The sequence below is a fragment of the Ictidomys tridecemlineatus genome, unplaced genomic scaffold, assembly GCF_052094955.1.
Source record: "Ictidomys tridecemlineatus isolate mIctTri1 unplaced genomic scaffold, mIctTri1.hap1 Scaffold_123, whole genome shotgun sequence".
Classification (NCBI taxonomy): domain Eukaryota; kingdom Metazoa; phylum Chordata; class Mammalia; order Rodentia; family Sciuridae; genus Ictidomys; species Ictidomys tridecemlineatus.
Window position 1 is genome coordinate 507503 of NW_027521123.1, and position 17990 is coordinate 525492.

Here is a 17990-nt window from a genome sequence, read left to right on the forward strand (position 1 = left end):
TAACAGTCATTCTGCACCCCAGTCTCCAAACTCTTCTCTCTGCAACGATCTTTCTGCACCTCTGCCTCCTAACTCTGCTCTCTGTAAAAGTCTTTCTGCACCTCAGTCTCCATTCTATGCTCTCTGTAATGCTATTTCTGCACCCCAGTATTCAATCTCTTCTCTCTATAACAATTCGTCTGCACCTCTGTGTCCAACGTCTGCTCTCTGTAACAGTCCTTCTGCACCCCAGTCTCCAAACTCTGCTCTCTGTAACAGTCCTTCTGTACCGCAGTCTCCAACCTCTACTCTCTATAACGGCCCTTCTGCACCCTAATTGCCAACCTCTGCTTTCTGAAACAGTTCTTCTGCACCTCAGACTCCAACCTCTGCTCTCTGTTACAAACCTTCTAAGCCTCAGTCTGAAATCTCTGCCGTCTGCAACAATCCTTCTAAACCCCAGTCTCCAACATCTACTCTTCGTAACAGGTCTTCTTCAACTCAGTCTCCAAAGTCTGCTCTCTGTAACAGGCCTTCTGCACCCCAGTCTCCAATCTCTTCTCCATGCAACAGTCCTTCTGCACCCCAGTCTCCAACCCCTGCTATTTGTAAGATCATTCTGCACCCCATTTTCCAATTTTTGCTCCCTGTAACAGTCATTCTGCACCTCAGTCTCCATCCTCATCTTTCTGCAATGGCTTTTCTGCACCCCAGTATCAAACCTCTGTTCTCTGCAGCAGTCCTTCTGCACCCCAGGCTACAAACTCTGCTCTCTGTAACAGTCCTTCTGCACCCCAGTCTCCAAACTCTACTTTCCGTATCCGTTATTCTGCACCCCAGACTAAAACTTCTGCTCTTTGTAACAGTCCTTCTACACCTCAGTCTCTATCCTCTTCTCTCTGCAACAGTCCTTCTGCACCCCAGTCTCCAACCTCTGCTCTCTGCTAAAATTTTTCTACACACCAGTCTCCAACATCTGCTCTCTGCCACGATCCTTCTGCATCCCAGTCTTCAAAGTCTGCTCTCTGCAACAGTCCTTCTACATACCAGTCTCAAACCTCTGCTTTCCTCTACAGTCCTTCTGCACCCCAGTCTCCAACCTCTGCTCTCTGCAACATCTCTTCTGCACCCCAGTCTTTAAACTGTGCTCTTTGTAACTATCCTACTGCACCCCGATCTCCAAACTCGGCTCTCTGTAGTGATCCTTCTGCACCTCAGTCTCCAGCCTCTGCTCTCTGCAACGATCTTTCTGCACCCCAGTCTCCAAAGTCTGTTTTCTGCAACAGTCCTCTGACCCCAGTCTCCAGCCTCTGCTCTCTGTAATATCCTTCTCCACCCCAGTTTCCAAACTCTGCTCTAGGTGACATTCCTTTTGCACCCCAGTCTCCACCCTCTGCTCTTTGTAATAGTACTTCTGTACCACAGTCTCCAATCTCTGCTCACTGCAACATTTTTTCTGCACCCCAGTCTCCAAACTGTGCTCTCTGTAACTGTATTTCTGACCCCAGTCTCCAACCTCTGCTCTCTGTAACGATCCTTCTGCACCACAGTCTCCTACCTCTGCTTTCTGTAACAGTTCTTCTGAACCCAAATCCCCAAACTCTGCTCTCTGTAACACTTTTTGTGCACCCCAGTCTTCATGCTCTGCTGTCTGTAAGAATCCTTTGACACCCCTTTCTCCAACCTCTCCTCTCTGTAAAAGTCCTTCTGAACCTCAGTATCCAACCTCTGCAATCTGTAACGGTCCTTCAGCACCCCAGTCTCCAAACTCTGCTCTCTGTATCAGTCCTTCTGCACCCAAGTCTCAAAACTCTGCTCTCTGCAACATTTCTTCTGCACCCCAGTCTCCAACCTGTGCTCTCTGTTATAGTCCTTCTGCACCCCAGTCTCCAACATCTGCTCTCTGCAACGATTCTTCTTCTACCCAGTCTCCAAACTCTGCTCTCTGTAAAAGTGCTTTTGTATCACAGTCTCCTACCTCTTCTCTTTGTAAGGGTCCATCTGCTCCCCAATTGCCAATCCCTGCTTTCTGTAACAGTACTCATCACCTCAGTCTCCAAACTCTTCTCCCTGCAACGATCCTTCTGCACCTCAGTCTCCAAATTCTGTTCTCTCTAAAAGTCCTTCTGCATCTCAGTCTTCATCTTTTGCTTTTTGTAATGGTCGTTCTGCACCCCAGTCTCCAATCTCTGCTCTCTGTAACAATCCTTCTGCACCTCTGTCTCCAACGTCTGCTCTCTGTAACAGTCCTTCTGCACCCCTGTCTCCAAACTCTGCTGTCTGTAACAGTCCTTCTATACTGCAGTCTCCAACCTCTTCTCTCAATAACGGTACTTCTGCACCCCAATTGCCAACCTCTGCTTTCTAAAACAGTCCTTCTGCACCTGAGACTCCAATCTTGTCTCTGTAACAGTCCTTCTAATCCTCAGTCTGAATCTTCTGCTCTCTGCAACAATCTATCTAAACCCCAGTCTCCAAACTGTGCTGTCTGTAACAATCCTTCTGCACCCCAGTCTCAAACATCTGCTCGCTGTAACAGGTCTTCTTCAACTCAGTCTCCAAAGTCTGCGCTCTGTAACAGGCCTTCTGCACCCCAGTCTCCAACCTCTTCTCTCTCCAACGATTCTTCTGCACCTCAGTATCCAACCTCGGCTCTCTGTAACAGTCATTCTGCACCTCAGTCTCCAACCTCAGCTCTCTGAAACGGCCCTTCTGCACCTCGGTATCCAACCTCTGTTCTCTGCAGCAGTCCTTCTGCACCCCATACTACAAAATCTGCTCTCGGTAACAGTCATTCTGTACCCCAGTCTCCAAACTCTACTTTCCGTGTCAGTAATTCTGCACCATAATCTAAAACTTCTGCTCTCTGTAACAGCCCTTCTGAACCTCAGTCTCCAAACTCTGCTCTCCTCAACAGTCCTTCTGCACCCCATTCTCAAACCTCTGCTCTGTGCAAAAGTCCTTCTACACACCAGTCTCCAACATCTGCTCTCTGAAAGGATGCTTCTGCATCCCAGTCTCCAACCTTTGCTCTCTGTAATGGTCCTTCTGAACCCTAGTCTCCAACATCTGCTCTCTACAACAATCCTTCTGCACAAAAGTCTCCAAATTCTGCTCTCTATAACAGTCCTTCTGCACTCCAATTGCCAACCTCTGCTTTCTGTAACAGTCCTTCTGCACCTCAGATTACAACCTCTGCTCTCTGTAACAGTCCTTCTAAGCCTCAGTCTGAAACCTCTGCTCTCTGCAACAGTCCTTTGGCATCCCTGTCTCCAAACTCTGCTCTCTGTAATGATCCTTCTGCACCCCAGTCTCGAACCTCTGCTCTCTGCAACGATCCTTCTGCACCTCAGTCTCCATCCTCTGCTCTCTGAAAAGATCCTTTGGCACCCCAGTCTCAAACCTCTGCTCGCTGCAACAGTCCTTGTTAACCCAAGTCTCCAACATCTGCTATGTGCAACAGTTCTTCTGTACCTCAGTCTGAAATCTTTGCTCTCTGCAAGTGTCCATCTGCACCCCAGTCTTCAACCTCTACTCTCTGTAACAGTCCTTCTGTACCTCACTCTCCAATCTCTGCCCTATGTCACAGTCTTTCTGCACCCCACTTTCCAACCTCTGCTCTCTGTAACAGTTTTTCTGCACCTCAGTCTCCAAACTCTGCTCTCTGAAAGAAACTTCTACAACCAAGTCTCCAAACTCTGCTGTCTGTAACAGTCCTTCTACACCCCAGTCTCCAACCTCTGCTTTCTGTATCACTCCTTCTGCACCACAGTTTTTAAAGTCTGCTCGCTGTAACAGTCCTACTGCACGTCACTCTGAAACCTCTGCTCTCTGGAACAGGCCTTCTTTACCCCAGTCTCCAAACTCTGCTCTTCGCAACACTCCTTCTGTAACCCAGTCCCCAACCTAAGCTCTCTGAAAGATCCTTCTGCACCCAAGTCTCCAAACTCTACTCTCTGAACCAGTCTATCTGCACCCCAGTCTCAAACCTATACTCTCTGTAACAATCCTTCTGCACATTAGTCTTTAACCTCTGCTCTCAGCAACGGTCCTTTTGCACCCCAGTCTCCAACTTCTGTTCTCTGCAACAGTCCTTCTGCACCACAGTCTGCAACATATGCTCTCTGTAACAGTCCTTCTGTACTGCAGTCTCCAACCTCTGCTTTTTGTAACGGTCCTTCTGGATCCCAGTCTCTCACCTCTGCTTTTGGTATCAGTCCTTCTGCACCCAAGTCTCCAACCTCTGATCTCTGTAACATTCCTTCTGCACCTCAGTCTAAATCTCTGCTCTCTGTATCAGTCCTTCTACACCCCTGATTCAAAACTCTGCTCTCTGAAACAGTCCTTCTTCACCTCAGTCTTCAACAACTGCTTTCTGCGACAGTCCTTCTACAAACCAGGCTCCAAACTCTGCTCTCTGGGACAGTCCTTCTATACCCCCATCTCCATAATCTGCTCTCTGTAATGATCCTTCTGCACCCCATTCTCCAACGTCTGCTCTGCAACAGTCTCTCTGCAACCCAGTCTCCAAACTCTGCTCTCTATAAGATCCTTCTGTACCCCAGTTTCCAAACTCTTCTCTCTGTAACATTCCTTCTGAACCCCAGTCTCCAACCTCTGCTCTCTGCAATGGTCCCTCTGCACCCCAGTGTCCAACCTTATTCTTAACAACAGTTTTTCTGTACCTCAGTATTCAACCTCTGTTCTCTGTAAGGGTCCTTCTTCACCCCAGTCTCCAAAATCTGCTTTCTGTATCAGTGCTTCTGCACCACAGTCTCCAAACTCTGCTCTCTTAACAGTCCTTCTACACCTCAGTCTGCAACCTCTGCAACCTCTGTAACAGTGCTTCTGCACCAGTTTCCAAACTCTGCTCTCTGTAACAGTCCATCTGCACCCCAGTCTTCAACCTCTGCTCTGTAACAGTCCTTCTGTACTGCAGTCTCCAACCTCTGCTCTCTGTAACGGTCCTTCTGCACCCGAGTCTCCAAACTCTGCGTTATGTATCAGTCATTCTGCACCCCAGTTTCTAAACTCTGCTCTCTGTAACAGTGGTTCTGCACCTCAGACTCCAAACACTGTTCTCTGCAACAGTCCTACTGCACCCCAATCTCCAACCTCTGCTCTCTGCAACAGTCCTTATGCACCTCAGTGTCCAAACTCAGCTCTCTGTAAGATCCTTCTGAAACCCAGTCTCCAACTCCTGCTTTCTGAAATGGTCCTTCTGCACCCCAGTCTTCAAACTCTGATCTCTACAATAGTTATTTAGCACCCCAGTCTAAAACTTCTACTCTCTGTAACAGTCCTTTTGTACCGCAGTCTCCAAACTCTGTTCTCTGTAACGGTTTTCCTGCACCACATTGTCCAAACTCTGCTTTCTGTATCAGTCCTTTTGCACCACAATCTGTAAACTCTGCTGTCTGTATCAGTCTTTCTGCACCTCATTCTGCAACCTCTGCTCTCTGCAATAGTCCATATGCATCCCAGTCTTTAAATTTTGCTCTCTTTGACATTCCTTCTGTACTCCAGTCACCAACATCTGCTGTCTGCAACAGTCGTTCTCCAACCCAGTCTCCAAACTCTGCTCTCTGCAACAGTCCTTCTACACCCCAGTCTCCAACCTCTGCTTTTTGTATCACTCCTTCTGCACCACAGTTTTCAAACTCTGCTCTCTGTAACAGTCCTTCTGCACCTCACTCTACAACCTCTGCTCTCTGCAACCTCTGCTCTCTGCAACAATCCCTCTGCACCCTAGTTTTCAACCTCTGCTCTTTGTAACACTTCCTTCTGTACTGCAGTGTCCAATCTCTGCGCTCTGTAACAGTCCTTTGGCACCCGAGTCTCCAAACTCTGCGTTATGTATCATTCATTCTGCACACCAGTCTCCAATCTCTGGTCTCTGTAACAGTCCTTCTGCACCTCAGACTCCAACCTCTGTTCTCTGCAAAAGTACTTCTGCGCTCCTATTTCCAACCTCTGCTCTTTGCAACAGTCCTTCTGAACCTCAGGGTCCAAACTCTGCTCTCTGTAGGATCCTTCTGTAACCCAATCTCCAAACTCTGCTTTCTGCAATGATCCTTCTGCACCTCAGACTCCAACCTCTGTTCTCTGAAACAGTCCTTCTGCTCCCCAGTCTCCAAACTCTGCTCTCTGTAATAGTCCTTCTGTACCACAGTCTCCAAACTCTGCTCTCTATAAAGGTTTTTTTACTCGTCAGTCTAAAACATCTGCTTTCATTATCCGTACTTCGGCACCTCAGTCTCCAACCTCTGCTCTCTGCAAAAGTCTTTCTGTACACCATTCTCAAACTTCAGATCTCTGCAACAGTCCTTCTGAACAACAGTCTCCAACATCTCCTCTCTGAAAAAGTCCTTGTGTATCCTAGTCTCCAACCTCACCTCTCTGCAACAGTCCTTCTGTACTGCAGTCTCCAACATCTTCTCTCAGCAACAGTCCTTCTGAACCTAAGTCTCAAACCTCTGCTCTATGTAAGATCCTTTTAAACCCAGTCTCAAAACTCTGCTCTCTGAAAAAGTTCTTCTGCACCCCAGTCTAAGAACTCTGCTCTCTGTAACAGGCCTTCTGCACCCCAGTCTCCAACCACTGCTTTCTGTATCAGTCCTTCTGCACCCCAGTCTCCAACCTCTGCTCTCTTAACAGTCCTTCTTAACCTCAGTCTCCAAACTCAGCTTTCTGCAACCGTCCGTCTGTACCCCAGTCTCCAACCTCTGCTCTCTACCACGATCGTTCTTCACCCTAGTCTCAAAACTCTGCTCGCTGCAACAGTCCTTCTGAACCCCAGTCTCCAACATCTGCTCTCTTCAACAGTTCTTCTGTACCTCAGTCTGAAAACTCTGCTCTCTGCAGTAATCCTTCTGCACCCCATTCTCCAACCTCTGCTCTCTTTAACAGTCCTTCCGTACCTAAGTCTCTAACCTCTGCTCTATGCAACAGTCCTTCTGCACCCCAGTCTCCAACGTCTGCACTCTGAAACAGTATTCTACACCCCAGTCTCCAAACTCTGATCTCTGCAACAGTCCTTCTACACCCCAGTCTCCAAACTCTGCTCTATGTAAGATCCTTCTGCAACACAGTCTCCAAAATTTGCTCCCTGTAACAGTCCTTCTGGACCTCAGTCTCCAACCTCTGCTCTCTGGAACACTCGATCTACACCTCAGTCTGAAACCTCTTCTTTTTACATGATCCATCTGAACCCCAGTCTCCAACCACTGTAACAGTCCTCCATCACCTCAGTCTACAAAATCTGCTCTCTCTAAGATCCTTTTGCCACCCAGTGTCCTAACGCTGCTCTCTATAACAGTCCTGCACGCCAGTCATCAACCTCTGCTCTCTTTATCAGGCCTTCTACACCCCAGTCTCCAGACACTGCTCTCTGTAACAGGCCTTCTGCACCCCAGTCTCCAAACTCTTCTCTCTGCAACGATCATTCTACACCTCAGTCTCCAACATCTGCTCTCTGTAAGATCGTTCTGTGACCCAGTCTCCCAACTCTGCCCTCTCTAACAGTCCTTCTGCACACCTTCTCCCAATTCTCCTCTCTGTAACAGGAGTTTTGCACCCAGTCTCCAAAGTCTGTTTTCTATAAGAAGCCTTCTACACCCCAGTATCCAACCTCTGCTCTCTGCAACAGTCCTTCTGCATTTCCGTCTCCAACCTGTGGTCTCTGTAACAGTCCTTCTGCACCTCAGTCTTAAACGCTGTTCTCTGCTATGATCTTTTTGCACCTCAGTCTCCAACCTCTACTCTCTGTAACAGTCCTTCTGCACCTGGGTCCCCAACATCTGCTCTCTGTTTGATCCTTCTTCAAACCAGTATCAAACTCTGTGATCTGTAACAGTCATTCTAGAGCCCTTCTCCACACTCTTCTCTCCATAACAGGCCTTCTGCACCCCAGACTCCAACCTCTGCTCTCTACAACAGTCCTTCTGCACCCTAGTTACCAACATCTGCTCTCTGCAACAGACCTTGTTCACCCAAGTCTTCAACCTCTGCTCCGTGTAACAGTCTTTCTGCACCCCAGTCTCCAACCTCTGCTCTCAGTACCAATCCTTCTGCACCCCAGTCTCCAACCTCTGCTCTCCATAACAGTCCTTCTTCACCATATTCTCCAACCTCTGCTCTCTGTTACAATCTTTCTATACCGCAGTCTCCAACCTCTGCTCTCTTTAATGGTCACTCTGTACCCCAATTTCCAACCTCTGCTCTCTCTAACAGTCCTTCTGCACCTCAGTCTCCAAATTTTGCTCTCTGTAACAGTGCTGATGCACCTCAGTCTCCAACCTCTGCTCTCTGTTACAAACCTTTTGCACCTCAGTCTGAAACCTCTGCTCTCTGCATGATCCTTCTGCACCCGAGTCTCCAATCACAGCTCTCTGTAACATTCATCCTACACCACAGTCACCAAACACTGCTCTCTGTAAGATCCTTCTGAAACCTAGCCTCAAAACTCTGCTCTCTATAATAGTCCTTCTGCAACCCAGTCTCCAACCTCTGCTCTCTGTAGCAGGTCTTATGCACCCCAGTCTCCAAACTCTGCTCTCTTAAACAGTCCTTCTGCACGCTAGTCTGCAACCTCTGCTCTCTGTCACAGTCCTTCTGCATCTCAGTCTCACACCTCTGCTCTTTGCAACAGTCCTTCTGCACCCCAATCTCCAACCTCTGCTTTGTGCAACATTCATTCTGCACCCCAGTCTCCAAACTGTGCTCTCTGTAACAGTCCTTCTGCACAGCAGTCTCCCACCTCTTCTCTCTGTAATGATCCTTCTGCAGCCCAGTCTCCACCTCTGCTGTCTTCAATGATTCTTCTGCAACTCAGTATCCAACTTCTGCTCTCTTCTACGATCCTTCTGCACCCCAGTCTCCTAACTCTACTCTTTGTAACTATTTTTCTTCACCTCCGTCTCCAACCTCTGCTCTCTGCAATCGTCCTTCTGCACCCCTGTCTCCAACCTCTGAACTCTGCAAAGATCCTTATGCAACCCTTTCCAACATCTGCTCTCTGTAACTGTCCTTCTGCACCCCAGTCTCAAACCTCTGCTTTCTGTGTAAGTCCTTCTAAACCACGGTTTCCAACCTCTGTTCTCTGTAACAATCCTTCTGCACCTCAGTCTCCAACATCTGCTCTCTGCAACGGTCCTTCTGCACACCATTCTCCAAACTCTGTTTTCTGCTAGAGTACTTCAGAATGTCAGTCTTCACCCTCTGCTCTCTGCAAAAATCCTTCTGCACCCCAGTCTCCAACCATTGTTCTCGGTAACATTTCTTCTGCACCTCAGTCTCTAAACTCTGCTCTATGTAAGATCCTTCTGCCACCCAGTCTCCAAACTCTTCTCTCTGTAACAGTCCTTCTGCACCCAGTCTCCAACCTCTGCTCTCTGTAACAGTCCTTCTTCACCACAGGCTTCAACCTCTGGTCACTGCAACAATCCTTCTTCACCCCAGTCTCCAACTTCTGCTCTCTGCAACAGTTCCTCTTCACCCCAGTCTTTAACATCTACTCTGAAACAGTCCTTCTGCATCATATTCTCAAACCTCTGCTCTCTGCAACAGTCCTTCTGTACCCTGGTCTCCACCCTCTGCTCTCTGTAACAGTCCTTCTGTACTGCAGTCGCCAACCTCTGCTCTCTGTAAGGTTCACTCTGGACCCAAGTCTCCAACCTCTGCTTTCTGTATCAGTCCTTCTGTACCCCAGTCTCCAACATCTGCTCTCTGTAACGGTCCTTCTACACTCCAGTCTTCAACATCTGCTCTGTGAAACATTCTTTCTGCAACCCAGTTTCAAATCGCTGCTCTCTGCTACAATCCTTCTGCATCGCAGTCTCCAAAATCTGCTCTCTGCAACCGTCCTTCTGCACCCAAGTCTCCGACCTCTGCTCTCTTCAACAATCCTTCTGCACACCAGTCTCCATCCTCTGCTCTCTGAAATAATCCTACTGCACCCCAGTCGTCACCCTCTGCTCTCTGTAACAATCCTTATGCAATGCAGTCTCCAAACTCCGCTCTACGTAATATTCTTCTGCAACCCAGTCTCCAAAATCTGCTCTCTGTAACAGTCCTTCTGTACACAATCTCCAAACTCTGCTTTTTGTAACAGGCCTTCTGAACCCCAGTCTCCAAACTCTGCTCTCTGTATCAGTCCTTCTGCACCCCAGTAGCCAAACTCTGCTCTCTGTAACAGTCTTTCTGCATCTGAGTCTACTACCTCTGCTCTCTGGAACAGTTCTTCTGCACACAAGTCTCCAACATCTGCACTCTGAAACAATTCTTCTCCACTCCAGTCTCAAACCTCTGCTCTCTGTAACAGTCCTCCTGTATTGCAGTCTCTAAATTCTGCTCTCAGTAATGGTCCTGCTGCACCTCAGTCTCCAACCTCTGATTTCTGTATCAGTCCTTCTGCACCCCAGTCTCCAACCTCTGCTATCTGAAACAGTCCTTCTGCACCTCAGTCTCCAAATTCTACTCTCTGCAAAAGTCCTTCTGCACCCAAGTCTCCAAGATCTGCTCGCTGCAATACTCCTTCTTCACTCCAGTTTCCAACCTCTGCTATCTGCAACAGTCCTTCTGCAACCCAGTCTCCAAAATCTGCTCTCTGTAACAGTCCTTCTGCACCCAAGTCTCCAACCTCTGCTCTCTGCAACAGTTCTTCTACACCCCAGTCTTCAACCTCTGCTCTGTTTAACAGTCTCTATAACAATTCTTCTGCAGCCCAGTCTTCACCTCTTCTCTCTGCAACGATTCTTCTGCAACTCAGTGAACATACTCTGCTCTCTGTAACACTCCATCGGCACCCCAGAATCCAACATCTGTTCTTTGCATCATTTCTTCTACACCGAGGTCTCCAAACTGTTCTCTCTGTAACTGTCCTTCTTCACCTCAGACTGAAAACGCTGCTCTCTGCAACAATCCTTCTGCACCACAGTCTTTAACCTCTAGTCTTGTAACACGCCTTCTTCACCTCTGTCTCCAAAAGGCTCTCTGTAAGATCCTTCTGCAACCCAGTCTCGAAACTGTGCTATCTGTAACATTCCTCTAAAACCCAGTCTCCAACCTCTGCTCTCAGCAACAGTCCTACTGCACCCCAGTCTCCAACCTCTACTCTCTGTAAGATCCTTCTGCACCACAGTCTCCAACCTCTGCTCTCTCTAACAGTACTTTTGTACCCCAGTCTCCAAACTCTGCTCTCTGCAACAGTCTTTCTGCACCCAGGTCTCCAACCTCTATGCTCTGTAAGATCCATCTGCACCGCAGTCTCAAAACCCTGCTCTCTGAAACAGTCCTTCTGCACCCAGGTATCCAACCTCTGCTCTGTGCAACAGTCCTTCTGTACTGCAGTCTCCAAACTCTACTCTCTGTAATGGTTCTTCTGCAGTCCAGTCTCCAACCTATGCTTTGTTTATCAGTCCTTCTGCACCCCAGTCTCCAACCTCTGCTCTCTGTATCAGTCCTTCTGCCCCTATATCTCCAACCTCTACTGTCTGCAAAAGTCTTTCTGAACCCCTGTCTCCAACCTCTGCTCTCTGCAACATTTCTTCTACACTCAGATCTCCAAACTGTCCTATCTGTAACTGTCATTCTGCACCCCAGTCTACAACCTCTGCTTTCTGCAACGATCCTTCTGCACTTCAGTTTCCAACCTGTGCTCTCTCCAGTGATCCTTCTGCATCCCAGTCTCCAACCTGTGAGCTCGGTAAATGTCCTTCTGACCCCAGTCTCCAACATCTGCTCTCTGTAAAGATCCTTCTGCACCTCATTTTCCAACCTCTGCTCTCTGCAATAATCCTTCTGCACCTCAGTTTCCAACCTCTGTTCTCTGCAATGATCCTTCTGTACCCCAGTCTCCAACATCTGCTCTCTGTAACAGTCCTTCTTCACCTAAGTCTCCAACCTCTGCTCTCTGTACCAATAATTCTGTACCTCAGTCTCTAAACTCTGCTCTCTATAACAGTCCTTCTGCACATCAGTCAACAACATCTGCTCTCTGTAACAGGCCTTCTTCACCCCAGTCTCCAAACTCTGCTCTCTGTAACAGTTCTTCTGCACGCCAGTCTCGAACCTCTGCTCTCTGTAACAGTCTTTTTGCACCCAAGTCTCCAAACTCTGCTCTCTGTAACAATCTTTCTGCACCCCAGTCTCCAACCTCTGCTCTCTGTGCAGTTCTTATGTACCACAATCTCCAAACTCTGGTCTCTGTAACACTCCTTTGCACCCTAGTTTACATCCTCTGCTCTCTGTAAAAATTCTTATGCACCCCAGTCTCCAAATGCTGCTCTCTATAAAAGTCCTTTCTTACCTCAGTCTTTAACATCTGCTATCTCTTACGCAACTTATGCAACCCAGTCTCAAACATCTGCTCTCTGCAAAGATCTTTCTTCTACCCATTCTCCAACTTCTGCTCTCTGAAACAGTCCTTCTAAACCCCAGTCTCCAACCGCTGCTCTATGCAACAGTCCTTCTGCACCTTAATCTGAACCTGTGCTCTCCGCAACAGTGCTTATACACCCCAGTGTCCAGCCTCTTCTCTCTTCAACAGTCCCTCTGCATCCCAGTCTCCAACCTCTGCTCTATGTAACAATCCTTCTGCACCTCAGTCTCCAACCTCTGTTCTCTGCAACAGTCCTTCTGCACCTCAGTCTCTAAAAACTACTCTGTGAAAAAGTACTTCTGAACACCTTCTCCACACTCTGCTCTCTATTACAGGCCTTCTGCACCCCAGTCTCCCAACTCTTTTCTCTATAAAAATCCTTCTGCACCCAGTCTCAAAATTTTGCTCTCGACAACGATCCTTCTGCACCCGAGTCTCCAACATCTGCTCTATGCAACAGTCCTTCTGCACCCCAGTCTTCAACTAGTGCTCTCTGCAAAAGTCCTTCTGCACCTCAGTCTGAAAACCCTATTCTCTACGAGGATCCTTCTGCACCCCAGTCTCCAAACTCAGCTCTCTGTAACAATCCATCTGCACCTCAGTTTCGAAAGTCTACTCTCTGTAACAGTGCTTCTGCACCCCAGTCTGAAACTTCTGCTGTCTGCACCGATCCTTCTGCACACCAGTCTACAACTTCTGCTCTCTGCAACAGTAATACTGCACCCCAGTCTCCAACTTCTGCTCTCCTCAACGATCCTTCTGCACCCCAGTATCCAAACTCTTCTCTATGTAAAAGAAATTCTGCACCTCAGTCTCCAATCTCTGCTCTCTGCAAAAGTCCTTCTGCACTGCAGTCTTCAACTTCTGCTCTCTGTAACGGTCTTTCTGCACCACAGACTCCAATCTCTTCTTTCTGTATCAGTCCTTATGAACCGCAGTCTCCAACTTCTGCTCACTCTAAGAGTCCTTCTGCACCTCAGTCTCCAACCTCTGCTCTCTGCAATAGTCCTTCTGCAACCCAGTCTCCAACATCTGGTCTCTGCAACAGTCCTTCTGCACCCCAGTCTCCAACCTCTGCTCTCTGCAACAGTCCTTCTGCACCAAAGTCTTTAACCTCTGCTCTATGTAACAGGACTTCTGCACTCCAGTCTCTAACCTCTTCTCTCTGCAACAGTCTTTCTGCACCCAAGTCTCCAACCTCTGATGTCTGCAAGAGTCCATCTGCACCCCAGTCTCCAATCTCTGCTCTCTGCAACAGTCTTTCTGCAATACAGTCTTCAATATCTGCTCTCTGTAAGATTCTTCTGCACTCCAGTTTCCAAACTCTGCTCTCTGTAACATTCCTTCTCCAACACAGTATTTAACCTCTGCTTTCTGCAGGTGTCCTGCGGCACTCCAGTCTCCAACCTCTGTCCTCTGCAACAGTCCTTCTGCACCCCAGTCTCCAAACTCTGCTTTCTGTATCAGTCCTTCTGAAGCCCAGTCTCAAACCTCTGTTCTCTGTATCTATCCTTCTGCACCTCAGTCTCCCATCTGTTCACTCTGTAACATTCCTTCTGCACCCCAGTCTCCAAACTATACTCTCTGTAGCAGTTTTTCTATACTGCATCTCCAAATCCTGGTCTCTGTAACGGTCCTTCTGCACCCCAATTTCCAACCTATGCTTAGTGTAACAGTCCTTCTGCACCTCAGTCTCCAACCTCTGCTCTCTGTAACAGTCCTTCTGCACCTCAGTCTGACACCTCCGCTCTCTGCACGATTCTTCTGCAACCCAGTCTTCAACCAATACTCTCTGCACCAGTCCTTCTGCTCCCCAGTCTCCAACCTCTGCTCTCTGTAACAGTCCTACTTAACCTTAGTCTCCAAACTCAACTCTATATAAGATCCTTCTGCAAACCAGTATCCAAACGCTGCTCTCTGTAACAGTCCACCTGCTTCCCAGTCTCCAAACTCTGCTCCCTGTAACAGGCCTCATGCACGCCAGTCTACAAACTCAGCTCTATGTAACAGGCCTTTAGCACCACAGTATCCAACCTATTCTCTCCGCAATGATCCTCCTACACCCCAGTCTCCAAAGTCTGCACTCTGCAACAGCTCTTCTGCACAACAGTCTCCAACCTCTGCTCTCTGTAATATCCTTCTACACCAAGTTTCCAACCTCTGCTCTTTGAAACAGTCCTTCTGTACCCCAGTCTCCAAACTCTGCTCTCTGTAACAATGCTTATGCTCATCAGTCTCCAACTCTGCTCTCTGCAACGGTCTTTCTACACCTCAGTCTCCTACCTCTGTTGTCTGCAATAGTCCTTCTGCACCCCAGTGTGCAACCTATGCTCTCTGTAAAAGTCATTCTATACCACAGTCTCTAACCTCATCTCTCTGTAACGGTCCTTCTGCAGTGCAGTCTCCAAACTCTGCTTTCTATATCAGTCCTTCTGCACACCAGTTTCCAAACTCTGCTCTCCTTAACAGTCCTTCTGAACCTCATCTCTAAACTCTGCTCTCTGCAACAGTCCTTCTGCACCTCAGCTTCAACCTCTGCTCTCTGCAACAGTCATTTTGCACCCAAGTCTCCAAACTCTGCTTTCTATAACAGTCCTTCTGCACCCCAGTCTCCAACCTCTGCTCTCTGTAACAGTTCTTCAGAAACTCAGTCTGCAACCTCTGCTCTCTGTACCAATCCTTCTTCACGTCAGTCTAAAACCGCTGCTCTAAGCAACGTTCCTTCTGCACCCCAGTCTCCAAACTCCATGCTCTGCAACAGTTTTTCCGCACCCCAGTCTCCAACCTCTGAATTCTGCAACAGTCCTTCTGCACCCCAATTTCCAACCTCTGCTTAGTGTAACAGTCCTGCTGCACCTCAGTCTCCAACCTCTGCTCTCTGTAACAGTCCTTCTGCACCTCAGTCTGACACCTCGGCTCTCTGCACGATTCTTCTGCAACCCAGTCTTTAACCAATACTCTCTGCACCAGTCCTTCTGCACCACAGTCTCTAACCTCTGCTCTCTGCAATGATCCTACTGCATCCAAGTGTCTAACCTCTGATCTCTGCAACAGTCCCTTTGCACCTCAGTCTCCAGCTTCTGCTCCCTTTAAGATTCTTCTGCACCCCTGTATCCAACCTCTGCTCTCTGTAACAGTCCTTCTGCACCGGAGTCTTTAACCTCTGCTCTCTGTAGCAGGACTTCCGCACCTCAGTCGCCAACCTCTGCTCTCTGCAACAGTCCTTCTGCACCCCAGTCTCCAACCTTTGCTCTCTACAACAGTCCTTCTGCACCCTAGTTACCAACATCTGCTCTCTGCAACAGACCTTGTGCACCCCAGTTTTCAACATCTGCTCTCTGCAACAGTCATTCTGCACCTTAGTCTGAAAACTCTTCTCTCTGCACCGACCCTTCTGCACCCAAGTCTCCTACCTCTGCTCTCTGTAACAGTCTTTCTGCACCTCAGTCTCCCAACTGTGCTCTCGGTTTGATCCTTCTGAAACCGAGTCTTTAAACTCTGCACTCTGTAAAGTCCTTCTGCACAACAGTCTCCAACCTCTGCTCTCTGTAACAGGACTTCTGGAACCCAGTCTCCAAACTCTGCTCTCTGTAAAATGCCTTCTCACTCCAGTCTCCAACCTCTTCTCTCTGCAACGATTCTTCTCCAACCATGTCTCCTACATCTGCTCTCTGCAACAGTCCGTTTGCACCCCAGTCTCCAAACTCTGCTTTCTGTAAGATTCATCTGCACCTCAGTCTCCAACCTCTGCTCTCTGTAACAGTCCTTCTGCACCCCAGTCTCTAAAATCTGCTCTCTGTAACAGTGCTTCTGCACCCCATTCTCCAACATCTGCTCTCTGCAACAGTCTTTCTGCACCCTAGTCTCCAAACTCTGCTCTCTGCAACGATCTTTCTGGACCCCAGTCTCCAACGTCTGCTCGCTGCAACGGTCATTGTGCACCACAGTCTCCAACATCTACTCTCTGCAACAGTCCTTCTGCACCTCAGTCTGAAAACTCTGCTAACTGTAACATTCCTTTTCCACCCCAGTCTTCAACCTCTTTCCTCTGCAACAGTCCTTCTGCTACCCAGTCTCTGAGATCTGCTCTTTGTAACAGTCCTTCTGTACCAGAGTCTCCAACTTCTGCTCTTTGTAACGGTCCTTTTACACCCCAGTCTCCAAACTCTGCTTTGTGTATCAGTCTGTCTGAACCCCAGTCTCCAAACTCTGTTCTCTGTATCTTTGCTTTTGCACCTCAGTCTCAACCTGTGCTCTATGTAAGAGTCCCTCTGCACCCCAGTCTCCAACCTCTGCTCTCGGTAACAGTCCTAAACCGCAGTCTCCAAACTCTGCTTTTCTTAACGGTCCTTCTACAACTCAGTCTTCAACCTATGCTCTCTGTAACAGTCCTTCTGCACCTCAGTCTGAAAATTCGGCTCTCTGCACAATTCTTCTGCACCCCAGTCTCAAAACACTGCTCTCGGTAACAGTTCCCCTGCACCTCAGTCTACAATCTCTGCTCTCTGTAAGATCCTTCATCAACCCAGTCTTCAACCACTGCTCTCTGTAACAGACGTTCTGCACCCAAGTCTCCAAATTCTTCTCTCTGCAACGATTCTTCTCCAAACCAGTCTCAAACCTCTGCTCTCTGCAACAATATTTTTGCACCACAGTCGCCAACCTCTGCTCTCCTCAACAGTCCTTCTGCACCTCAGTCTCCAACCTCTGCTCTCTGTTACTGTCCTTCTGCACCGCAGTCTCCAAACTCTGCTCTCCATAACAGTCCTTCTGCACCTCAGTCTCCAACCTCTGCTCTCTGCAACAGTCCTCTTGCACCACAGTCTCCAAAATCTGCTCTCTGTAAGATCCATCTGAACCCCAGTCTCCAACCTCTGCTCTCTGTAACAGTCCTTTTGCACCCTAGTCTCCAACCTCTGCTCTCTGTAACAGTTTTTCTGCACCTCATTCTCCAACCTCTGCTCTCTGCAACAGTCTTTCTGAACCCCACTCTCCAAACTCTGCTCTCTGCAACAGTCCTTCTGCACCCCAGTCTCCAACATCTTCTCTTGCAACAGTCTTTCTCCACCCCAGTCTTCAACTCTGCTTTCTGCAACCATCTTTCTGGATCCCAATCTCCAACGTCTGCTCTCTGCAAGAGTCCTTCTGGAACACAGTGTCCAACCTCTGCTCTCTGTAACAATCCTTCTGCACCCCTGTCTGCAACCTCTGCTCTTTGTAAGATCCTTCTGCAGCCCAGTTTGTAACTCTGCTCTCTGTAACAGTGCTTCTGCCCACCGGTCTCCAAACTCTGCTCTCTGCAACGATCCTTCTTCACCAAAGTCTCCAACCTCTGCTCTCTGCAACAGTCCTTCTACAACCCAGTCTCCAATATCTTCTCTCTGCAACAGTCCTTTTGCACCTCCCTCTGAAAAGTCTGCTCACTGCAAAGACCCTTCTGCACCACAGTCTTCTACTTCTGCTCTCTGTAACAGTCCTTCTGCACCTCATTCTCCCAACTCTGCTCTTTGTAAGATCCTTCTACAACCCAGTCTTTAAACTCTGCACTCTGTACCAGTTCTTCTGCACAACAGTCTCCAAACTCTACTCTCTGTAACATGACTTCTGCCACCCAGTCTCCAAACTCTGCTCT